Source organism: Protopterus annectens, chromosome 7.part1 (assembly GCF_019279795.1).
Source record: "Protopterus annectens isolate FY-2018-M chromosome 7.part1, PAN1.0, whole genome shotgun sequence".
Taxonomy (NCBI): domain Eukaryota; kingdom Metazoa; phylum Chordata; order Ceratodontiformes; family Protopteridae; genus Protopterus; species Protopterus annectens.
In genome coordinates, this window is record NC_056740.1 from 221,485,166 (window position 1) to 221,512,388 (window position 27,223).

A 27,223-nucleotide genomic window follows, 5' to 3' on the forward strand; every position below is an offset into this window, starting at 1 on the left:
TCTATGTCACTAGCAGTCCGAAATACCCACAGTCAAACAGCCTGGCTGAACATGCAGTACAGAGTGCAAAGCAATTTCTAGAGAGGTAAAAACATGACAATACCGATATCTTCTTAAACTTACTTAATCTCAGAAATATACCCAATGACAACCTACTTGGCTTGCCTGCTCAGAGACTACTTTATGGGGAAACCAGAACAAACTTGCCTATCAGTTCTAGTTTGTTGATGCCTAATGCTAAAAATACCAGTGCAATCAAAGCTCAACTTTTAAGAAGCATTCCTTTCAGAAATCCAGCTATGATAAAATGAGCAGATTTCTTTGTCCGTTGAAAGAAGGAAGACAATGAGGATGCACACGGCGAAAGGCTTCAATCGAATTGGTCAAGTGGGAGGTATATGTGCCAAGCCAAGATTCTACTTAGTGGAATCTGAAGGTATAGAATACAGGAGAAGCTGCAGGCATCTTCTTCTGGTCTCTGAATCAATATCGCAGCATCTTACCTGTGATATAGACTCTCGATCTCAGAGCAACCCAGACAATGTTCATATTGAAGAACATGTCTCAGTACCATTTCCCATTCCTGATGATGTACCAGAGTCCCCAAAGTTGAACATTCCTTGAAGACAGTCCCCGTTGCTAGATCCAGTTCTGATTTGTATGTTACACGATCAGGTTGTATTTCTAGACCTAGTGTAAAATACACAGCAACCTGGACATGATTGTTTTATATGTGTTTAGTTTTGTATGATTGCATTTCAAAGAATTAGTTTTGTATAATTGCATGTCAAAGGATCATTTCTGTATAATTGCATGTCGATGAATGCTGTCATATAGTCTATGACCTATTTCTCAAAGAGGGAGGATGTAGAACAGAGTGTGTGTTGTAACTTTAAGAAGAATTTTCCAAGTGTACGCACGTGCATATAAATACTGAGCACATGCAGGCAGCAGTGCTATTTTGAGCGAACAGCCAGAGTGTTAACATGTATGAGTGTGGTAGTCAGTCTGTTTATAAATTCATTTAAGTTTAAGTTACTAAGCCTCAATCCTGAGGTGTTTGTATATAATAAAGCTGCTTGAACCGAACCCACAACTGTTCGTCTGTTTTATTCTGACCGGACGAGCGACACTTCTGTTAAAAATACACTGTACTGTTCATTGTAGAAACACAAACTAAATCTTCAAAATTAGATTGTTTCAAAAAAACATTTATCCATTAACAAAGGTAGGATACTTGTAAAGAGCTCTGGGCCATGCATTTTGAGAATATTGTGCATGTTTATGTAAAAAATGCTTCCTGATGTAATCATATCCTCACTTAACACTGTAAGGAAGGCTGCTGCACCAACCCTTACCTAATTCTTAAGGGAGTTGAAGAAATACCAGCCCCTCTTTTAAACAATATAGAAAGCATACATTATTACAATAGTACTATTGTATTATTATTAGACTGACAAATGATGAGCCAATCAGTGAGTATCAATTATGTTATTATCATAAATCTTCTTAACTATGTTGATGTTATAGCATGTGATTATCAATCATTAAATCTTAAAAATGTCCAATTGCATGCTACACTATTTAAATGTTATGAAGCTTAGATAAAGAGAACAGTGTCATGGATTACAACATTAACACTAATCATTGAAAAACAAGAAACGATGATTTGTTAATCCCATGATTTTGGGCATGATAAATACCACTGCACATTTGCAGGAAGGCATTTTGGATTGTATTGCTTTTATATGGAACAGAATCTTAACCACAAGTATACTTTGGGACCAATAAACACAGCTCAAATGAAACTTAATTCAAAGGCAGTAAATGAGTACCAGGCAAATCACTCAGTTGAGAACAGTTTACAGAAGTTAAAGTAATTCAGTAGCTTTGATCAAAAACATTTCTACAGCCTTGTTTTTTCTTGATTAATGAAATTATTTATTCCAAAGGATAAAGCCTCCAAGTAGGCACAAGATGAACATTTTTGCCAGATTGCATGGTCCGATCTACAGAAATCTTTTAATGCACACAGATATATTAATGTCTCATTATAGCATTACTTCACAGAAGTAATACCTCAACCTGCAAAAGATTACACTTATTCAATAGAAGATGAATATTTCTGCTGGTGTTTTTACAGACTTTAAGTAAGTATAGCAAAGTGCCATGGACAGACAATGTAGCACTTCGAGGTGTGTACCTTTACTGAGATATTTAACATTGTAATTATAGAACTCTTAGGAAGAATGAAAAAGAGAAAGATGAAGTTCTGTTCGGTGCCACAGAAATCTGTGGTAGCTATATTTTCCAAAAAGGGTAAAGACTAAATGGTCTCAGTGTCATATGAAACTATCTCATTTTAAAACCATGATTATAAAGTGTTTATGTCTATACCAAGTAAAAAATGACAGAGGTGTTGCCAAAATTGATAGATATGGATCAGTATATGGTTTTGTGGAAGGGTGGCAAACATTTGACAACATTAATAGAAAAATAATTACCCAGAATGAAGCAGAATGTAAGAAAATACTGCTGTTGTTGGTGGGTACTGATGCAGAGAAAACATTCAACAGAGTAAGCTAGGATTTTATGAATAGAGTAATGGAAGCATTTGCATTCTCTGATACAATAATAAGGTTAATTAGGAGGATATATGAAGGGTTTGGAAGTAAGAATTAAAGTTGGAGAGAGTATCCTTTACAATACATTCTGTTTGTTCAGAGGAACCAGGTAGGGGTGTTCTCTTTTGTCTTTGTTATTTGCTTTATCTTTAGAACCACTGGCAAAGCAAATAAGGGACTCACAAATTTAAGAATATAATTGGTGTGGTAATTGAAAAAAGTTGGCTTTATTTGTAGATGATATTATTTTGTACTTGATAAATCCAGAAAAGGACATCTCAGTGCTGTGGAACATTCTGAGAGAGTTTCAAGTGTTTTCACGATATAAATAAATTATGTATCTACTCATGAATTGGTCCAACAATATCCATATTTATGGGGACACAATAAGATGAAGTATTTGGGAATATGGATTAAAAAGGCTTCTTAATAGCAGCTACAGATATGTGGGAAGAGACTAAGCAAAATATAATGCAAAAACCGAGAAACTGGAAGCTCTTTTTTATGGATAAGGATAGTAAGATACAAGCAGTAAAAAATGTTTTTATTCCCTTTAATTTTATGTACAGGTCAGGCATATGTTTATCAACTTGAGAAGTTGTGGACAACAATTAATAAGGAGTTGAAGGAATTTATCTGGGAGGGAAAGAGGGCAAGAGTTAAATGGGATAAGTGTATCCCTTTAACAGAACAAGGTGTTTTGGGATTACCTGAATTGAAAGGATATTTTAGAGCTACACATTAATGGCTCAGTACATAATACAAGCAGAAGGTTATAAGTCAAAGTGGAAAGGGATGATGATTATACAGGGAGAGAGTTAAGAAATAAGGAGGGGTTAAGAAATTTGCAAAAGAGTGGGACTTTATCTATGTCACTAGCAGTCCGAAATACCCACAGTCAAACAGCCTGGCTGAACATGCAGTACAGAGTGCAAAGCAATTTCTAGAGAGGTAAAAACATGACAATACCGATATCTTCTTAAACTTACTTAATCTCAGAAATATACCCAATGACAACCTACTTGGCTTGCCTGCTCAGAGACTACTTTATGGGGAAACCAGAACAAACTTGCCTATCAGTTCTAGTTTGTTGATGCCTAATGCTAAAAATACCAGTGCAATCAAAGCTCAACTTTTTAAGAAGCATTCCTTTCAGAAATCCAGCTATGATAAAATGAGCAGATTTCTTTGTCCGTTGAAAGAAGGAAGACAATGAGGATGCACACGGCGAAAGGCTTCAATCGAATTGGTCAAGTGGGAGGTATATGTGCCAAGCCAAGATTCTACTTAGTGGAATCTGAAGGTATAGAATACAGGAGAAGCTGCAGGCATCTTCTTCTGGTCTCTGAATCAATATCGCAGCATCTTACCTGTGATATAGACTCTCGATCTCAGAGCAACCCAGACAATGTTCATATTGAAGAACATGTCTCAGTACCATTTCCCATTCCTGATGATGTACCAGAGTCCCCAAAGTTGAACATTCCTTGAAGACAGTCCCCGTTGCTAGATCCAGTTCTGATTTGTATGTTACACGATCAGGTTGTATTTCTAGACCTAGTGTAAAATACACAGCAACCTGGACATGATTGTTTTATATGTGTTTAGTTTTGTATGATTGCATTTCAAAGAATTAGTTTTGTATAATTGCATGTCAAAGGATCATTTCTGTATAATTGCATGTCGATGAATGCTGTCATATAGTCTATGACCTATTTCTCAAAGAGGGAGGATGTAGAACAGAGTGTGTGTTGTAACTTTAAGAAGAATTTTCCAAGTGTATGCACGTGCATATAAATACTGAGCACATGCAGGCAGCAGTGCCATTTTGAGCGAACAGCCAGAGTGTTAACATGTATGAGTGTGGTAGTCAGTCTGTTTATAAATTCATTTAAGTTTAAGTTACTAAGCCTCAATCCTGAGGTGTTTGTATATAATAAAGCTGCTTGAACCGAACCCACAACTGTTCGTCTGTTTTATTCTGACCGGACGGCGACACTTCTGTTAAAAATACACTGTACTGTTCATTGTAGAAACACAAACTAAATCTTCAAAATTAGATTGTTTCAAAAAAACATTTATCCATTAACAAAGGTAGGATACTTGTAAAGAGCTCTGGGCCATGCATTTTGAGAATATTGTGCATGTTTATGTAAAAAATGCTTCCTGATGTAATCATATCCTCACTTAACACTGTAAGGAAGGCTGCTGCACCAACCCTTACCTAATTCTTAAGGGAGTTGAAGAAATACCAGCCCCTCTTTAAACAATATAGAAAGCATACATTATTACAATAGTACTATTGTATTATTATTAGACTGACAAATGATGAGCCAATCAGTGAGTATCAATTATGTTATTATCATAAATCTTCTTAACTATGTTGATGTTATAGCATGTGATTATCAATCATTAAATCTTAAAAATGTCCAATTGCATGCTACACTATTTAAATGTTATGAAGCTTAGATAAAGAGAACAGTGTCATGGATTACAACATTAACACTAATCATTGAAAAACAAGAAACGATGATTTGTTAATCCCATGATTTTGGGCATGATAAATACCACTGCACATTTGCAGGAAGGCATTTTGGATTGTATTGCTTTTATATGGAACAGAATCTTAACCACAAGTATACTTTGGGACCAATAAACACAGCTCAAATGAAACTTAATTCAAAGGCAGTAAATGAGTACCAGGCAAATCACTCAGTTGAGAACAGTTTACAGAAGTTAAAGTAATTCAGTAGCTTTGATCAAAAACATTTCTACAGCCTTGGTTTTTCTTGATTAATGAAATTATTTATTCCAAAGGATAAAGCCTCCAAGTAGGCACAAGATGAACATTTTTGCCAGATTGCATGGTCCGATCTACAGAAATCTTTTAATGCACACAGATATATTAATGTCTCATTATAGCATTACTTCACAGAAGTAATACCTCAACCTGCAAAAGATTACACTTATTCAATAGAAGATGAATATTTCTGCTGGTGTTTTACAGACTTTAAGTAAGTATAGCAAAGTGCCATGGACAGACAATGTAGCACTTCGAGGTGTGTACCTTTACTGAGATATTTAACATTGTAATTATAGAACTCTTAGGAAGAATGAAAAAGAAAGATGAAGTTCTGTTCGTGCCACAGAAATCTGTGGTAGCTATATTTTCCAAAAGGGTAAAGACTAAATGGTCTCAGTGTCATATGAAACTATCTCATTTTAAAACCATGATTATAAAGTGTTTATGTCTATACCAAGTAAAAAATGACAGAGGTGTTGCCAAAATTGATAGATATGGATCAGTATATGGTTTTGTGGAAGGGTGGCAAACATTTGACAACATTAATAGAAAATAATTACCCAGAATGAAGCAGAATGTAAAAGAATATTGGTGCTGTTGGTGCGTAGTGATGCACAGAAAACAATCAACAGAGTAAGCTACCGATTTTATGAATAGAGTAATGGAAGCATTTGCATTCTCTGATACAATAATAAGGTTAATTAGGAGGATATATGAAGGGTTTGGAAGTAAGAATTAAAGTTGGGGGGAGTATCCTTTACAATACATTCTGTTTGTTCAGAGGAACCAGGTAGGGGTGTTCTCTTTTGTCTTTGTTATTTGCTTTATCTTTAGAACCACTGGCAAAGCAAATAAGGGACTCACAAATTTAAGAATATAATTGGTGTGGTAATTGAAAAAAGTTGGCTTTATTTGTAGATGATATTATTTTGTACTTGATAAATCCAGAAAAGGACATCTCAGTGCTGTGGAACATTCTGAGAGAGTTTCAAGTGTTTTCACGATATAAATAAATTATCTACTCATGAATTGGTCCAACAATATCCATATTTATGGGGACACAATAAGATGAAGTATTTGGGAATATGGATTAAAAAGGCTTCTTAATAGCAGCTACAGATATGTGGGAAGAGACTAAGCAAAATATAATGCAAAAACCGAGAAACTGGAAGCTCTTTTTATGGACAAGGATAGTAAGATACAAGCAGTAAAAAATGTTTTTATTCCCTTTAATTTTATGTACAGGTCAGTCATATGTTTATCAACTTGAGAAGTTGTGGACAACAATTAATAAGGAGTTGAAGGAATTTATCTGGGAGGGAAAGAGGGCAAGAGTTAAATGGGATAAGTGTATCCTTTTAACAGAACAAGGTGTTTTGGGATTACCTGAATTGAAAGGATATTTTAGAGCTACACATTAATGGCTCAGTACATAATACAAGCAGAAGGTTATAAGTCAAAGTGGAAAGGGATGATGATTATACAGGGAGAGAGTTAAGAAATAAGGAGGGGTTAAGAAATTTGCAAAAGAGTGGGACTTTATCTATGTCACTAGCAGTCCGAAATACCCACAGTCAAACAGCCTGGCTGAACATGCAGTACAGAGTGCAAAGCAATTACTAGAGAGGTAAAACATGACAATACCATCTTCTTAAACTTACTTAATCTCAGAAATATACCCAATGACAACCTACTTGGCTTGCCTGCTCAGAGACTACTTTATGGGGAAACCAGAACAAACTTGCCTATCAGTTCTAGTTTGTTGATGCCTAATGCTAAAAATACCAGTGCAATCAAAGCTCAACTTTTTAAGAAGCATTCCTTTCAGAAATCCAGCTATGATAAAATGAGCAGATTTCTTTGTCCGTTGAAAGAAGGAAGACAATGAGGATGCACACGCGAAAAGGCTTCAATCGAATTGGTCAAGTGGGAGGTATATGTGCCAAGCCAAGATCCTACTTAGTGGAATCTGAAGGTATAGAATACAGGAGAAGCTGCAGGCATCTTCTTCTGGTCTCTGAATCAATATCGCAGCATCTTACCTGTGATATAGACTCTCGATCTCAGAGCAACCCAGACAATGTTCATATTGAAGAACATGTCTCAGTACCATTTCCCATTCCTGATGATGTACCAGATTCCCCAAAGTTGAACATTCCGTGAAGACAGTCCCCGTTGCTAGATCCAGTTCTGATTTGTATGTTACACGATCAGGTTGTATTTCTAGACCTAGTGTAAAATACACAGCAACCTGGACATGATTGTTTTATATGTGTTTAGTTTTGTATGATTGCATTTCAAAGAATTAGTTTTGTATAATTGCATGTCAAAGGATCATTTCTGTATAATTGCATGTCGATGAATGCTGTCATATAGTCTATGACCTATTTCTCAAAGAGGGAGGATGTAGAACAGAGTGTGTGTTGTAACTTTAAGAAGAATTTTCCAAGTGTACGCACGTGCATATAAATACTGAGCACATGCAGGCAGCAGTGCCATTTTGAGAGAACAGCCAGAGTGTTAACATGTATGAGTGTGGTAGTCAGTCTGTTTATAAGTTCATTTAAGTTTAAGTTACTAAGCCTCAATCCTGAGGTGTTTGTATATAATAAAGCTGCTTGAACCGAACCCACAACTGTTCGTCTGTTTTATTCTGACCGGACGAGCGACACTTCTGTTAAAAATACACTGTACTGTTCATTGTAGAAACACAAACTAAATCTTCAAAATTAGATTGTTTCAAAAAAACATTTATCCATTAACAAAGGTAGGATACTTGTAAAGAGCTCTGGGCCATGCATTTTGAGAATATTGTGCATGTTTATGTAAAAAACGCTTCCTGATGTAATCATATCCTCACTTAACACTGTAAGGAAGGCTGCTGCACCAACCCTTACCTAATTCTTAAGGGAGTTGAAGAAATACCAGCCCCTCTTTTAAACAATATAGAAAGCATACATTATTACAATAGTACTATTGTGTTATTATTAGACTGACAAATGATGAGCCAATCAGTGAGTATCAATTATGTTATTATCATAAATCTTCTTAACTATGTTGATGTTATAGCTGTGATTATCAATCATTAAATCTTAAAAATGTCCAATTGCATGCTACACTATTTAAATGTTATGAAGCTTAGATAAAGAGAACAGTGTCATGGATTACAACATTAACACTAATCATTGAAAACAAGAAACGATGATTTGTTAATCCCATGATTTTGGGCATGATAAATACCACTGCACATTTGCAGGAAGGCATTTTGGATTGTATTGCTTTTATATGGAACAGAATCTTAACCACAAGTATACTTTGGGACCAATAAACACAGCTCAAATGAAACTTAATTCAAAGGCAGTAAATGAGTACCAGGCAAATCACTCAGTTGAGAACAGTTTACAGAAGTTAAAGTAATTCAGTAGCTTTGATCAAAAACATTTCTACAGCCTTGTTTTTTCTTGATTAATGAAATTATTTATTCCAAAGGATAAAGCCTCCAAGTAGGCACAAGATGAACATTTTTGCCAGATTGCATGGTCCGATCTACAGAAATCTTTTAATGCACACAGATATATTAATGTCTCATTATAGCATTACTTCACAGAAGTAATACCTCAACCTGCAAAAGATTACACTTATTCAATAGAAGATGAATATTTCTGCTGGTGTTTTTACAGACTTTAAGTAAGTATAGCAAAGTGCCATGGACAGACAATGTAGCACTTCGAGGTGTGTACCTTTACTGAGATATTTAACATTGTAATTATAGAACTCTTAGGAAGAATGAAAAAGAGAAAGATGAAGTTCTGTTCGGTGCCACAGAAATCTGTGGTAGCTATATTTTCCAAAAAGGGTAAAGACTAAATGGTCTCAGTGTCATATGAAACTATCTCATTTTAAAACCATGATTATAAAGTGTTTATGTCTATACCAAGTAAAAAATGACAGAGGTGTTGCCAAAATTGATAGATATGGATCAGTATATGGTTTTGTGGAAGGGTGGCAAACATTTGACAACATTAATAGAAAAATAATTACCCAGAATGAAGCAGAATGTAAGAAAATACTGCTGTTGTTGGTGGGTACTGATGCAGAGAAAACATTCAACAGAGTAAGCTAGGGATTTTATGAATAGAGTAATGGAAGCATTTGCATTCTCTGATACAATAATAAGGTTAATTAGGAGGATATATGAAGGGTTTGGAAGTAAGAATTAAAGTTGGGGGGAGTATCCTTTACAATACATTCTGTTTGTTCAGAGGAACCAGGTAGGGGTGTTCTCTTTTGTCTTTGTTATTTGCTTTATCTTTAGAACCACTGGCAAAGCAAATAAGGGACTCTAAATTTAAGAATATAATTGGTGTGGTAATTGAAAAAGTTGGCTTTATTTGTAGATGATATTATTTTGTACTTGATAAATCCAGAAAAGGACATCTCAGTGCTGTGGAACATTCTGAGAGAGTTTCAAGTGTTTTCACGATATAAATAAATTATCTACTCATGAATTGGTCCAACAATATCCATATTTATGGGGACACAATAAGATGAAGTATTTGGGAATATGGATTAAAAAGGCTTCTTAATAGCAGCTACAGATATGTGGGAAGAGACTAAGCAAAATATAATGCAAAAACCGAGAAACTGGAAGCTCTTTTTTATGGACAAGGATAGTAAGATACAAGCAGTAAAAAATGTTTTTATTCCCTTTAATTTTATGTACAGGTCAGTCATATGTTTATCAACTTGAGAAGTTGTGGACAACAATTAATAAGGAGTTGAAGGAATTTATCTGGGAGGGAAAGAGGGCAAGAGTTAAATGGGATAAGTGTATCCCTTTAACAGAACAAGGTGTTTTGGGATTACCTGAATTGAAAGGATATTTTAGAGCTACACATTAATGGCTCAGTACATAATACAAGCAGAAGGTTATAAGTCAAAGTGGAAAGGGATGATGATTATACAGGGAGAGAGTTAAGAAATAAGGAGGGGTTAAGAAATTTGCAAAAGAGTGGGACTTTATCTATGTCACTAGCAGTCCGAAATACCCACAGTCAAACAGCCTGGCTGAACATGCAGTACAGAGTGCAAAGCAATTACTAGAGAGGTAAAAACATGACAATACCGATATCTTCTTAAACTTACTTAATCTCAGAAATATACCCAATGACAACCTACTTGGCTTGCCTGCTCAGAGACTACTTTATGGGGAAACCAGAACAAACTTGCCTATCAGTTCTAATTTGTTGATGCCTAATGCTAAAAATACCAGTGCAATCAAAGCTCAACTTTTTAAGAAGCATTCCTTTCAGAAATCCAGCTATGATAAAATGAGCAGATTTCTTTGTCCGTTGAAAGAAGGAAGACAATGAGGATGCACTGCGTGAAAGGCTTCAAGAATTGGTCAAGTGGGGTATATGTGCCAAGCCAAGATCCTACTTAGTGGAATCTGAAGGTATAGAATACAGGAGAAGCTGCAGGCATCTTCTTCTGGTCTCTGAATCAATATCGCAGCATCTTACCTGTGATATAGACTCTCGATCTCAGAGCAACCCAGACAATGTTCATATTGAAGAACATGTCTCAGTACCATTTCCCATTCCTGATGATGTACCAGATTCCCCAAAGTTGAACATTCCGTGAAGACAGTCCCCGTTGCTAGATCCAGTTCTGATTTGTATGTTACACGATCAGGTTGTATTTCTAGACCTAGTGTAAAATACACAGCAACCTGGACATGATTGTTTTATATGTGTTTAGTTTTGTATGATTGCATTTCAAAGAATTAGTTTTGTATAATTGCATGTCAAAGGATCATTTCTGTATAATTGCATGTCGATGAATGCTGTCATATAGTCTATGACCTATTTCTCAAAGAGGGAGGATGTAGAACAGAGTGTGTGTTGTAACTTTAAGAAGAATTTTCCAAGTGTATGCACGTGCATATAAATACTGAGCACATGCAGGCAGCAGTGCCATTTTGAGAGAACAGCCAGAGTGTTAACATGTATGAGTGTGGTAGTCAGTCTGTTTATAAGTTCATTTAAGTTTAAGTTACTAAGCCTCAATCCTGAGGTGTTTGTATATAATAAAGCTGCTTGAACCGAACCCACAACTGTTCGCTCTGTTTTATTCTGACGGACGACGACACTTCTGTTAAAAATACACTGTACTGTTCATTGTAGAAACACAAACTAAATCTTCAAAATTAGATTGTTTCAAAAAAACATTTATCCATTAACAAAGGTAGGATACTTGTAAAGAGCTCTGGGCCATGCATTTTGAGAATATTGTGCATGTTTATGTAAAAAACGCTTCCTGATGTAATCATATCCTCACTTAACACTGTAAGGAAGGCTGCTGCACCAACCCTTACCTAATTCTTAAGGGAGTTGAAGAAATACCAGCCCCTCTTTAAACAATATAGAAAGCATACATTATTACAATAGTACTATTGTATTATTATTAGACTGACAAATGATGAGCCAATCAGTGAGTATCAATTATGTTATTATCATAAATCTTCTTAACTATGTTGATGTTATAGCTGTGATTATCAATCATTAAATCTTAAAAATGTCCAATTGCATGCTACACTATTTAAATGTTATGAAGCTTAGATAAAGAGAACAGTGTCATGGATTACAACATTAACACTAATCATTGAAAAACAAGAAACGATGATTTGTTAATCCCATGATTTTGGGCATGATAAATACCACTGCACATTTGCAGGAAGGCATTTTGGATTGTATTGCTTTTATATGGAACAGAATCTTAACCACAAGTATACTTTGGGACCAATAAACACAGCTCAAATGAAACTTAATTCAAAGGCAGTAAATGAGTACCAGGCAAATCACTCAGTTGAGAACAGTTTACAGAAGTTAAAGTAATTCAGTAGCTTTGATCAAAAACATTTCTACAGCCTTGTTTTTTCTTGATTAATGAAATTATTTATTCCAAAGGATAAAGCCTCCAAGTAGGCACAAGATGAACATTTTTGCCAGATTGCATGGTCCGATCTACAGAAATCTTTTAATACACACAGATATATTAATGTCTCATTATAGCATTACTTCACAGAAGTAATACCTCAACCTGCAAAAGATTACACTTATTCAATAGAAGATGAATATTTCTGCTGGTGTTTTTACAGACTTTAAGTAAGTATAGCAAAGTGCCATGGACAGACAATGTAGCACTTCGAGGTGTGTACCTTTACTGAGATATTTAACATCGTAATTATAGAACTCTTGGGAAGAATGAAAAAGAGAAAGATGAAGTTCTGTTCGGTGCCCTGTGCAAAGACAATGGATGCCTTATGGGTCATGGAAGCAGTATAAAGAACTATAAGACCATAGGTAGGTTGAAGGTGTGTTAATGCTTTTGGTTGCCATGGGTGCCTTGTACAGAATACAGGTGAATAGTCAATAATATGAAGGACATGACCATAAGGCTGCAGAAAGAGATGTAAAGGGTGGGATTTCAATTGCAGTGTTACTTATTTCTGATCAGCAGGTGCGTATCAGCCTGGTATCCCAAGTTTCCTGATGGAATGAATGTTGCAGCTCTTCAAAGATCAAGTTAGTTCTTGTACTCTACAGGTATAACAGGGAACACCCACTTGGTTCCATTTCATTGACAAGTAGATGTGGCAGTCAAACATGGCTGTCCTGCATAATAACACCACGGTCATGATGCATGATAACAGCATGGGTGCCATGCTAGGTATCTGTGCTAGGTATGGGTGATGAAAACTTTTTACAACTTTTTGGAGTCACAGTTTATATGCTTGACAGAGTTCTTGACACTTTCATACCAGAACATCAAGTATGGCTAGTCTGATACAAAAGGCTTGGCCTCAAAAGATACTCATAAATCAAAAACTGACTGTAAGCATGAATCCAGAAACTATAGATTTGTTTAATTTCTTACAGTTTTGATAATGTCATTGCTGCTACTGCCATAATGGTCAGCACCATAGTAGCTGTTTAGGTAATGGGCTGTTCTTTGGTCAGCAGCCACATAGATTATGCTGGTGAAAATTTAAAGCAGATATCTGATGTGACTGGAATGCAGTTTGTTGTGGGTCCATAACCAATGCGTCATATGGAGATATGATGTTCAGCACTGATATGTTGTGACAAGTGGCCTAGCTGAAGACAGGAGAGGTTGGGAGGGAGAGTCTTGTCCATGAAACACTAATAAGCAACATTCATTTGAATGATTACTAGTGTGTCACTGCTCAGCTTTTGCCCACAAGGTTGAATTCCCAGTGTACTGGGAACTTGCCCTTTTCCCACTGCGGTTCAACCTTGGAGATGGTATATATATATATATATATATATATATATATATATATATATATATATATATGTATGTATGTATATATATATATATATATATATATATATATATATATATATATATATATATATATATATATATATATATATATATATGTATACACATATATATAAAAGCATAGGCAGGGTGAGGTGAAGGGAGGTCAAGGTGTTGAAGGCACAATCTGCAGTTACCTATGGTGTGATATTGCAGTACTGGCATTCAGAAGTGAATGCTAATACTGTGTTTGTGGTCAGAGCTGAAGTGCCTTATAACTGTAGCAAGCAGAAAGTGTTTTTATTTGGTCCTAAACTCAGAAAGAGGGCCATTTTTTTCTCCTTGATGTAAAGTTGAGGGGTGTCCAGTTCTGACAAGTATGCCAGCTGCTTCAGATGCTAGCTAAGGCTTTGTATATAAGTAGTGTGAGCATAGGGGTACTGTCACATTCAGGGGTGTAGGAGCTTTTCCTGTGTGTCTTTTTAGTTCTGAATTCTCTTTTCATTTGGGGGCTTTTCACTCATTTGTGATTGCAGTTGTATGAAGCAATTACAAATGATTTAATGAATTAACAGCTTGCCAGGGAGTCGGCTAGGAGTAAGACATATAAAACTAGTCCAGCTTTTGGTCCTTTGGACTCAGATGAATTGGATTCTGATCTGTATTGCAATGCCATCTGTGGATTTTGCGTAAATTACATTTCATTACACACGTAAGTGTATGTCTGCCTTGGCAGTGCATACACTATTCCACAGTTCATGATGTCTTGGTATAAGGTGTCATTTTCATCTAGGTTTTATGTTGTACTACATTACTGCAGACTGTTCTTCTGCACACTTACACAGAGCACAATTGTGCAGTTTGTCATTTGTTCCACTGCTGTATGAGGAGGTTGGTCAGTTTTGAAGCCTTTTTATATTGTACTTTTGACTGCCCTTGCCCACTGCACTCTTTGTTTATAAGCACAGCCTATATCCCTCCACTGACTAAGAAGGAAGGATTCATGGATTTTCACGATGGCTGCACATTGATCAACAGCTTAATTTGATCTCTTCCAGCATGAAACCAGAAAATGGGAAAAAGAAGTGCCATTGAAACTGTTAATTGGGTAAAATTCAGTTACTGGCTAGCAAGTACACTGCATGGATGCCAGCAAAGAAGAAATTTGGAGAACCTGAAAGAAAATCAACCAGAAAATGTGAATAGAAAATACTGTCTGGGAAGGCTCCTATAGCTGTTCAGCAAAAATCAGTTCATGCTTTATCTTTGGTTCAAGAGATGGCTTCCAGTAATTTAGAGGAAACATAAATCAAATTAATTCAGAGGTGATTAAAATAAATGAAACATTGAAGGAATACTTGAAAATCAAATAATAAAAGGATGGGAAAAATAGAAGAAGCTTTAAATAACCATTCAAGTGAACTAATAAAACTACAAAAAATCAGAGGCTGAAATGCAGACAAAGATGGCTGAGTATGAGGCTTCTCAAGAATAACTGTTTCAAAAATAGCAGGGTTAGAAGACAGAATGGACAAAGAAACCATGACATTTTCTGCTGTACCAGAAAACGGAAATAACAGACTATTACTTTTATGAAAAAGTACAAATAAGCAACTGTACTGGAGTTCCACAGCAGAACTTGGTAAAGCAAGGACACGCTGAGTGTCTGCTCCAAACCTGGCCCTGAGGAAGCAACCAAAACCTATATTAGTAAAGATGCAATCATACCAGCTGAAAGAGTTTATCCTGACAAAACTGTCGCAGAAGGGAAAAGTATTAAAACTGGAAATAGCAGAGCGTTTGCTGCACCAGGCAAAATACAAACAAATTTATGCCAGCAATCAGGGAATGTACAGCGACAGGTGTAAAATTCACGCTGCTGTATCCAGCTGTCTTCAGAATATCTTTTCCTGCTGGATCAAAGGCATTTTTGTTGTAGAACAGGTTAAGGAGGAAATAAAGAAAAGTTGATCCAACAAAAGGTGAGCCAGCAAACAGTCCATTCTTATATTCTTATACAGGATGGCACAGTGGTGCAGCGGTGGCATTGTCACCTCACAGCAAGAGGTTCTCTGGTTCGATTCTTGGCTGGGGTGCCTTTTGTGCGGAGTCTGCATGTCCTCCCTATGTTTGTGTGGGTTCCCTCCAGGTGCTCCGGTTTCCTCCCCACATTACACATTACAAAGACATGCATCTGGAGCCTTTCTCCCCGGGCCTCTGCTGAAAATTGGCTTAATTCCAAGTCAGACTTTCACAGTTAAATTAAATAAAATAAAAATTCTTCTGATAATAAAGCTCATTGAGAGACTCTACCAGTGAAACATATTCCAATTTTCCAAAGGAAAATTATTGAGAGACAACAAAAAGCACAGAAATTGTTTAGAAGAACCAGGAGCAACATAATTTAGTGCTGGGAGACAGAGATGATCAGGAAGAAGACTGAATACATGTAAGATTATAAAGTATCAATCACGTGTGAAATATGGCTTTGCAAATAAAAGAGACTGAGAAAAGACTGGACTTTTGTTGACTTTGTTAAACATGTGGGTGGACTGCAAAGTGTATACTCCACATAATGTCTTTAATGTTTAAAAGCACACTAAAGAGAAAAATGGAGTAACTAAGTAAAACAACGTTTGGTCTAACTAGTATTTGTACAAAATATTTCATGATATATTGTAAAGCAGTTATGTATAATGCACAGTCAGGAGTCTTTAACTGGGGGATTTTTTCAGGGACTGTTGCATGTGTTAAAAATACTAAAATAAACAAGTAACATTTTTAGTTGCAAGAAATCTAGGTTTTACAATATAACGAGAAGAAAGGCTGAACAGAAGCAAGTTAATATAATGATGTCATCTTGGACTGCTAGGGTGGGGGTGGGGTGCAAACGTTTACTGCTTATATTATATGTAGAACTAAGGTGATCATTTTCCTTGTTTTTACAAGGGTGTATGTCTGGATAAATGTCTTTGGCTTAAGCTATAAACATGAGTTTTGTAACCAACTAGGCTTCAAAAATAAGACAAAATGATGAAAGCCACAAATAATGCTAAGCTTCTTGCACCTGCAAATATATTAGTTTGTTTTTTTTTCCATTAGCAAATGTTTTCAGTGAGAGACAAGAAGTCTGCAACTGAAAGGAGTTAGCTAAGGGAATTCTGTACATTCTATTTTGGTGAAATTTAGAGTTCTTAACGCTCCTGCAGGCTGTTAGCTGTTCCCTTCATTGCTGTCTACTTTTACATGGAAACAAGATGTCTTCAGGTGCAAACAATTGATTTTGAGTTTTCTTTGCTGAAATTATAGGAATTGAATAAGAGATAGTAGCTTCCCCAGTATCCATAATACATTATTTCATTTAACCAAACAGCGTATAATTTTGTTTTATTTAAAGGTAGTCAGCATACTTTTTCTTAGGGCTAAAAGTTAATGTTTTGTAAAAGCATACAAGCTGTTTTTCACATCTGCATGAGGAATGGAGGTAAGAAAACAACAAACAGTAATCGGCGTAAGAAGGAACACAGGCTGTAACATGCACTTTAGCATGGGTAAACTCAAATTTAGATTAGGTTATGTCTGTGGGTGCAGCTGTCCATTTGGAGCAATTGTTCCTATATGCAGGGTTAAACTTCATTTGTTGAAAATGTACATAGATTTATGTGTTTGTTCTAAGTTAACAGGGATGAAGGTGTTCTAAAATGTATTTAGTTTTTTATTTGAGGATTTTCATTAAAGCAAAAAGTCTTGTGAAATGTGACATATGTTCAAATGGAGATAAGAAGAAAGAACTGTATGTAAGGTTAGCCTGCCAAACATTAGTGCATGCATGTAAGAACAACGTTGAAAATGTACATTCAAAAACTGTCATGTATAATAAGTGGGAACAATAGCTTTTTATATTAATGGCTACTCTATCCATAATATCTTACAATGTAAATGGCCTTACAGGTATAGACAAAAGGAAAGAGTACTAAATTAAATTAAGAAATTCAGAGTGCAAATACCAATGCTGCAGAAGCCACATCTGGAAATGAATGAGCATGTGAATTTGACAAATAAAAGATTTTGGGATGGATATTTAGCAGAATATCTGGGACAAATGAAAAGAGGAATAATACTGATTTCTAGAGGGGCTCAAATAGTGATAAAGAGAGGGAAAGGGCAAAAATAGTATATTTTTAGTAGTAAGGGGCTATTGGCAAGGGAAGAGGATTACATTGGCATGTATTTACCTTCTACCAAAACCTGCTATTACGGACCTCATGGAAATTCTGGAAAAAATAATTAGCTTTCTTCCAGGAATATTGCTTATAGGTGGGGCTGGTACTTGATTTGCAATAGTGAAGAAGCATCAGGGGGACATAGAGGGGAAAGTATAACAAAACAGAGGTGATTTCTGAAGAAATTTATGAAAATGCTTGGTATGAAATACATGATTTCAGTAGTAGGAACTTGGTCAGAATTTAGATATTGTATTATTACCCAAGGTACAATAATTGGGCTAGACTGGATAGAAATTATATTTCACAGGAGCATGTGCATTTAATGGAAAATTTCAACACACATAAAATAACTATTTCAGATCATGCACAAATATAAGCTATGATGAAAAGGCAGGGTAATAAAGAAAAAATGAGACACTGGTGCTTTCCCACCTACCTGTTAAAAAGAGAGGAATTTAAGAAATGGGTACTCTATAGTATTTAAGAGTTAATAGGGAAGATGGAAATTCCTTCTGAAGGAATAGCTAATGAGTGGAATACAATGAAAACAGAGTTTGAAACTAGGGCAGAAATAAAAAAAGAAAGACATGATTAGGAAGTAATAAGGATTATTTACTGGGGCTGACAAAGGTTAAAGTATTGCAGAATAAGGGAAATCTCACATAAAAAGAAGAGGTGAAACTGCAGAGTGTTAAAGAGAAAATAAGGGAGTATTTGGATACTATGCATGAGTTTAAAAAGATTTCTGTTAAGCAACTATTTCTGATAACAACCCCGGAACACAAAAACTTTTAACACAGAGACTCAAGCAACAAAAAGTACAAGGAGTTGTTGCCAAACTTAGGGAGCCTATGACAATAAAAAATAACCAGAGATCCTATAATAGTATAAGAGATATTTTGGAAATGTTATAAAAATTGGTATAAAGCAGAAGAATGTGAAAACCAAGAAAAAGCACAACTGGAAATGTTTATGGAAGACTTAATTATGCCAAGATTTGAAGAAGATGAGGCACAACTATTAGTTAAGATAGGAGGAGGTAAAATAAACATGGTGATGTATAACTGGTCTGCAGAGAAGTCTCCAGGAACAGATGATACTCCTGTGGAGGTTTGGAAAGTGATAAAGTTCTGGAAGATTTTTTAATAGTATTTTAAATGGGGGGTGGGCACCAGCATCTTGGAAGAAATCTGTGGTAGCTATATTTTCCAAAAAGGGTAAAGACTAAATGGTCTCAGTGTCATATGAAACTATCTCATTTTAAAACCATGATTATAAAGTGTTTATGTCTATACCAAGTAAAAAATGACAGAGGTGTTGCCAAAATTGATAGATATGGATCAGTATATGGTTTTGTGGAAGGGTGGCAAACATTTGACAACATTAATAGAAAAATAATTACCCAGAATGAAGCAGAATGTAAGAAAATACTGCTGTTGTTGGTGGGTACTGATGCAGAGAAAACATTCAACAGAGTAAGCTAGGGATTTTATGAATAGAGTAATGGAAGCATTTGCATTCTCTGATACAATAATAAGGTTAATTAGGAGGATATATGAAGGGTTTGGAAGTAAGAATTAAAGTTGGGGGGAGTATCCTTTACAATACATTCTGTTTGTTCAGAGGAACCAGGTAGGGGTGTTCTCTTTTGTCTTTGTTATTTGCTTTATCTTTAGAACCACTGGCAAAGCAAATAAGGGACTCACAAATTTAAGAATATAATTGGTGTGGTAATTGAAAAAAGTTGGCTTTATTTGTAGATGATATTATTTTGTACTTGATAAATCCAGAAAAGGACATCTCAGTGCTGTGGAACATTCTGAGAGAGTTTCAAGTGTTTTCACGATATAAATAAATTATGTATCTACTCATGAATTGGTCCAACAATATCCATATTTATGGGGACACAATAAGATGAAGTATTTGGGAATATGGATTAAAAAGGCTTCTTAATAGCAGCTACAGATATGTGGGAAGAGACTAAGCAAAATATAATGCAAAAACCGAGAAACTGGAAGCTCTTTTTTATGGATAAGGATAGTAAGATACAAGCAGTAAAAAATGTTTTTATTCCCTTTAATTTTATGTACAGGTCAGGCATATGTTTATCAACTTGAGAAGTTGTGGACAACAATTGATAAGGAGTTGAAGGAATTTATCTGGGAGGGAAAGAGGGCAAGAGTTAAATGGGATAAGTGTATCCTTTTAACAGAACAAGGTGTTTTGGGATTACCTGAATTGAAAGGATATTTTAGAGCTACACATTAATGGCTCAGTACATAATACAAGCAGAAGGTTATAAGTCAAAGTGGAAAGGGATGATGATTATACAGGGAGAGAGTTAAGAAATAAGGAGGGGTTAAGATTTTGGATTCAGATCCTTAAGGAGAATAATACCCACTATACAGAATATTATATTCATAAAGCAGCAGAAAGTATTCTAAGAACTAAGTCAACACAAGAGTGGAGAAAGGAGATTTTGCCAATAGGGATTACTTATACGTAGGACCATAGAAAAGAGGCAAGAGGGGTCTGGAATCTGCTGAAGAAAACCATCAAAGGAACCAAAATGCTGGGAGTAAATAACTAGTGTGGAAAAGGTAATAGAGTGAAATGAGACCAAGAAGACACTTGGACTGCAGGCTAGAGACTGCCTTCCCTAATAGGGATTGATGTCAGAGTGTACAGAGAGAATGGGATAGGGAAATCTTAAGTGAAAGACCTGCTTTGGTAGAGTTTTTTAGTTAAATCTAGAAGAGACACTGCTGTTAAAATAGGGTTAATTAGTAAGACATATAAAATTTGCACATTAACTATAGCAGTCAATCATAAGAAGTTAGAAAAGATTGGAAAAGAGACTGAAAAAGCAGTTTACAAGGGAACAATGGGAGGACATATGTATGACTCTCAAGAATGCAAAAAGTCCAGTAAGTTTATGATTTTTAGTTTTTGTATAAAGTTTTTATACCCAAGCTGACTTCAAATAATTTTCCTTGGGTAGATAGTAAATATTGGTAGTGTGATGAGGAAGAAAGAGGGAACTGGGAACACACACACACACACACACACACACACACACACACACACACACACACACACACACACACACACACACACACACACAAAACCTTCACTCTCCTCCCCTCTCCCATCAAAGAATTTATTTCTGTATATATGATTTAGCTCATGAATTAGCTTTCATATACCATATCAATACTTAATTATCAGGTGGCTAACTTTTAGGAATACAGTGGCAGTTGCTGTGTTTTTTTCCCATCTGTACACATTATTGGTGTCATTATTATGACAAGCTGCCTTAGAACAAAGTTGATTACGCACAATATTTGAACCTTAGGCATTAAGAAGTCAGCCACTGTGACTCACCATGAAGAGTATATTTTTTCCCAAAGGAATAGTATAGTCTCACTGTCATCTTTTTTATTGAATAAAATATTCATGCAACAAAACTGCAGGACTAAATGCTTACTTTGTTATTTGGCATTACACCTAGAACACTGATCAACACCCAGATAAACAATCACTTTGTACTTAGTCAAACAAGGAGTAAAAAGCACCAGTTACAAGGAGGTGTGTGGTTAACCTAAAGAAGAGCGATGTATAGCATGAGTTTTCCTGTTTGCCTTGGGATATAGACCTTTATTTTTCTAGTATTGTTACCGCATGTGCAAGTTTTTATATGCGACTGGGTTATTTAAAACATGACTGACTCAGATGAGCTAATTGCCCATTTCAGGGCTGAAGCAACTAATAACAAGCTGCTTCTGCTTTCTGAGTGGCTAACCTTGCTTAATATGGAAACTGCGGCAGTTCATATCTAATAGGCTGCCTGTATCCAAAGCCTTGAATCAGAGGTGAAAATGCAGAAAGTGAGCAAGGAGGTGCTTAATGAATTATCTTCTTTGGCAATATTCTGTGATAAAGTGAGTGGAGAAGTGGCTACTCAATTTACAAATCTTGGCAGTCTGGAAAACAAATTGATGAGTGTGAGCATGCACATTTCAGGTGTGACTAACAGTGTGCTGACCATGATCTTAGAACATTTATTGAGCACATTTTGCCAAAATCATTTGTTTCCCTTTTCATCTGGACAGTGCTATAGAAAGGATACATTGTGTGGGCCACCCTTTCAATCTCAGGTTGACAGGCCAACATGACCTGATGGCTATGCATTCAGCCAGAACATGTGACTGGCTAATCCAATATAGTATGACTAACAGAGGGTTCATTGGAGCAAATATGTTATTCTTTTTATGGTGGATTAATCTTAGTGTCTTTTTAAATTTAGATAGTCTTTGACACCTTTCAAGAATAAGTCACTTAGCCTTGGCTATAAAGTTTCTTTAATGTATCCTGCCCTTTTGGGTGTTGAGAGGTGTGGGTGCAAGTTCACCTTGAGTTCTGCTCAAGAAGCTCAAGAATTTATCTGAGAAAATAAAAGTCAACTTAACTTGGCAGAGGACAATGAAGATGATGATAACTGGACAGATAAAGAAAAGGAACTGGAGTTACCAAGTAATAAGCATCAGTGCCTACCCTCGCCTGCTGAATGACCTGCACCTCACTAACAGCAAAAGTGTCCAGTGAATGCCAACACAGGGAGGTTAAAATATTCCTCATCCCAGGGTTCAGCAACAGAACATGGTGATGGTACCAAGACAAGGTAAAGAAACTCCGCTATGTCTTTGCATGCCACTAATTCTTCTAAGACAAGACCGGCCAGGTGAGAGGAGGATTCATTCTCAGACTGGTCTAAACTGGGACCAAGGAGATCCAGAAAATCCTTAAAATTTGCTACTGCCCCTGAGAAGTGCAGCCATTCCATAAGTAAAACTTGGTCTGACATTTTTTCAGGGTCCACAGATTTTGCTCATTAAATGCTGTTAGAGTGCCCGTGAGCTGAAAGAAATAGACAAGAGTGATGCAGATATTTGACTGCATTCATCATCATGAATGTAACAGAGAGTTTTGCTATTGCTATGATGATGCCTTTCCTGCGGATATATATATATATATATATATATATATATATATATATATATATATATATAGATATATATGGATCTAGGACACATGCTTGACTAGCATATGTCCGAATCACAAAACATCGAACACACATACACGAAAGCACTTAACATCGAAAAGTGCTTCTGTATATGTGTAGTTCAAAAAAAAATCTATGTTTCTGTAGGGGGACTTTGCCCCCCTGCATCCCCCACACCCCTCTACTTTATTATTCTCACTCCGAGATCGCACTACAGTGGGGAAAAGGGAATTTTCCCTTACCTGCACTGTAGTCTGATCTACAAAACAGGCACACATACACGGAAGCGCTTGTCGATGTTAAGCGCTTTCGTGTATGTGTGTTCGATGTTCTGTGATTCGGACATATGCTAGTCGAGCATGTGTCCGGATCCCATAAATATATATATATATATATATATATATATATATATATATATATATATATATATATATATATACATGTACACACACACACACACATATATATATATATATATATATATATATATATATATATATACATATACATGTACACACACACACACACATATATATATATATATATATATATATATATATATATATATATATATATATATGTATATATTAGTGTTGTTTGATTTTTGTGTGTATTTTCTTTTTGGTAAAAGTTATAGGTTGACTGGATACTTACAGTGGGTATTTTTTATTCAAATGTGTCAGAAAATTATGCTTTATTTATGACAAGTTACATTATCAGGAAGCTGCTGAGCAGACAAGCAAGTTTAGTGCTCAGTAGTTAAATTATTGTTTTCTTTTCTTCATAGAGATTGTTCATTTGTTGAAGTACACACTGTGGGTGAGGCTCTTTTTTATATTTTAGTAATGGTGGAGGGTTTTCCTATTTATATCATAACTGTTGACTATTATAGCAATAACCCACGCCTGGGTGTGGGTAATGCTGGATTTACCCACGGTTGGTGTGGTTTGGTCATGAGGGCGAGTGTTGAACTATTGGCTTAGTGTTTTTATGGAATTTTTCATATTAGTAAGTATTTTAAGTCAATCTAGAGAAGAAGCATGGTGTCTTTTTGATTTGATAGGATTCAGTCTACATCCTGCTTGTGAAACATTTTTGGCATTGTTCTATCAATGTTCAGGGGTGAAATCTCTTTTAATGAGAATGGCACAGATTTACACTCCTTCGGATTCTCAAAAGTTTGCACAGAGTGCAAGATCGGTGCAAGAGCTCAAGCAGCCAATATGTCTGCCGTGCGATCCAGGAACAGCCTGCAGGGGTGTGCACGAGCACTCCTGCACTAATCTTGCATGGACTAAGCCCTAGTATGCAAATCACCCCATTTGCAGGTGAAATCCATGCAAATGAGGTGATTTTGCAATCCAGGAAGCTTGCAACAGTCCGTGCAAGACTAGTGCTATCTGCAGGAATGTACTCGGTTAGTAACCAAGTACATTCCTGCAAAATCCAAAACGGAGCTATGACAGCTCCGAATAAAGGCTGCATATCAAGTAGTAAGCATGCCAATGGCCAGGTATAATGCAATTGGCATTGCAAACAGTGAACAAAATAAAAAAAAATCAACTTTTATTTTTTTTTTTGCCGATCTTGGCTGTTTAAGCATAGGGCAGCGGCGTGCAAATGGGATTGGGGGGAAAATAATAAAATAAACCTAAAATAAGAATTCTAATGAAAATCTATATTCTGCCATGCAAGTCAATGGCAGGCAGAAGACAACCTGGCCAGTGAGTAGTGGTTGCTAAGGGGGGAGGCTCAGTGTGAGACATGTAACTATGCATTAGCAGGCAATCCTATGCAAATGAGGGGAAGGATAGTGAATCCCAGTTTTCCCCAGCATGTGAGTCAGGTCCCAACAGTGTAAGAGTAGGAATAGCTTGGTGCAAGCCTAGGCGGTAGGTGACATCATGGGGGTGTGTCAGGCATACTATAAGCAGATTGGAGCCCTGTGGCTCGGGTTTGCTCCTAGCTTAGCACAGCTAAGCTAGGGGGTGTATCTAAACCTGCCTAGCAGTCTTTACAAAGCCTAAGCGGGTCTGTGTGCTGCGCACCGGGTTTTACAGGAGGAAAAAAGAAGTTAAACAGGAAATAGCAGCAGTATGCACATTTGAGCACTCTGTTTGCATGGCATGCACACGGGCTTAAACAGGAAGGCAATGGGAAGGGAAAACAGCAGTAGGAAGGTAATCAAGGAGTACTAGCTTAGCTGGCAGGTGAACTGCATCAGAATCAGCCAATTACACAGGCAGCAGACCAGCCCAGCCCAGAACACTATTATAAACTATGCAAACACCTACTCCTCTGGTTTTCCCCACACTCTACACCACCGGTGTAAACAAGCAGAGAACTTTTAACACTCTTAACAGCAAAATCTTAGGGGCTGCAATAGCTATCATACAACTTGTGGAAGAGGCTGAGGGTGGTGAGGATGTGAATGCTGCCGACCAACCCACAGTGAGGAGACGGAGAAGAGTGTACAGACCCAGGGTAACCTACCAAGGGCTACATGAGCTGGAGATAGTGGAGAGTTATAGGGTGGACAGGGACCTCCTAGAGCAAATTGTTGATCTGTGCCGGCCACGCCTGACACACAGAACTAACAGTGGATACCAAGGTATGTGTAGGCCTAAGAATACTAGCTACAGGTTCCTTCCAAAGGCCAACTGGGGATATGATGGGGATCTCACAGACATCAGCATCCAGGGTAATCCACCAGTTCCTGGATGCCATGTCAGCACATGTCGGTGAGCTTGTATATTTCCCCAACACCCATGAGGCGTTGGCCAGCAATATGCGTCTCTTCTACCAAACAGCAGAATACCCTGATGTAGTGGGTACAATAGAATACACGCACATACACATCAAAGCACCACCTGGTGAGTGGGGTAGGGTTTACATCAACCGCAAGAGCTTCCCCTCCATCAACTGCCAGGTCATGTGCGATGTCCAGGGCATAATAATGAATGTGTGTTCTGGCTGCCCTGGAAGCTATCATGATTCCCACATCTGGCATCTAAAGCAGCTGTACCAGAGATTTGCCAGTGGGGACATCCCACACGGTCACCTAGTGGGGGATGCTGAATGCACACTGGAGCCGTGGCTGATGACACCCATCAGAAATTCACACACACCCAAACAAGAACTCCATAATGAGGCACATGCACAAAGAAGAATCATAACAGAGCATGTGTTTGGGATGCTCAAGTCACGGTTCCGGAGCCTGGACACATCCGGTGGAGCCTTGCAGTACTCACCAGCTACATGTACCCAGATTGTCCTTGTATGTGCCATGCTACACAATATGATCCTGCTGAAACAGCTGCAGTAGGAACAGCACGGGGCAGTGCCACACAGCCCCCCACCATTGCCAAGGCCTGCACAGGCGCAGAATGACTCGGAGGAGGAACAACCTGAGCCTACCCCAGTAGGTAGAAGGAGGCATGCGCAGTATGTCCTGGCCTTGGCAAAGAGGCAATGCATATCACATACACTGACATTGGAGGGACCCAGGGAATAACACCTCTCTCCAACTCTCAAATACAGTAAAAGGGATGCCAAACATTACACGACCTGTGCCTAACCATGTGTAGGGAGTGTACTATGTGCATCCGACATAGGCAGCCCTGTAGCACCACCCTCAATACTGGAACACCCACAAAGTAAGTGACTCACACATGCCAGTCGGGGGGGGGGTCACATACCCAACAACAGTCACAGCCAGCAGGACAGGTGTAGACAAACACAAACAAATGCTGTGCTATGGCCTCTGAATGAGGCCTGTGGGTAACCCTCCCCAAGGCCTACACTGACAGACTACAGCAGGTCAGGCAGTGGGATGTCAGTTGTGAAGGCTAAGAAGTCAGAAATGAATAAATATGTAAGTAATTAAAAGCTAAGATCTATAGTACACTGGTATGCCTCTAGCCAGCACGATAGGTAAGACTACAGACTGAAATGGAGTACCCAACATACCAGTACAGTCCTAGCAAATGTGTACAAGTGTCAGGTGTGCCCCCCATCCTACGAAGACATATAGTAACAGTCAGGTGTGCCCCCCCAATCCTGTGTAGAAATGTAGAAATAGTCTGGTGTGCCCTCCCCCCATCCTACATAGAAATATAGTAACAGGCAGGTGTGTATCCCCATCCTACATAGAAATATAGTA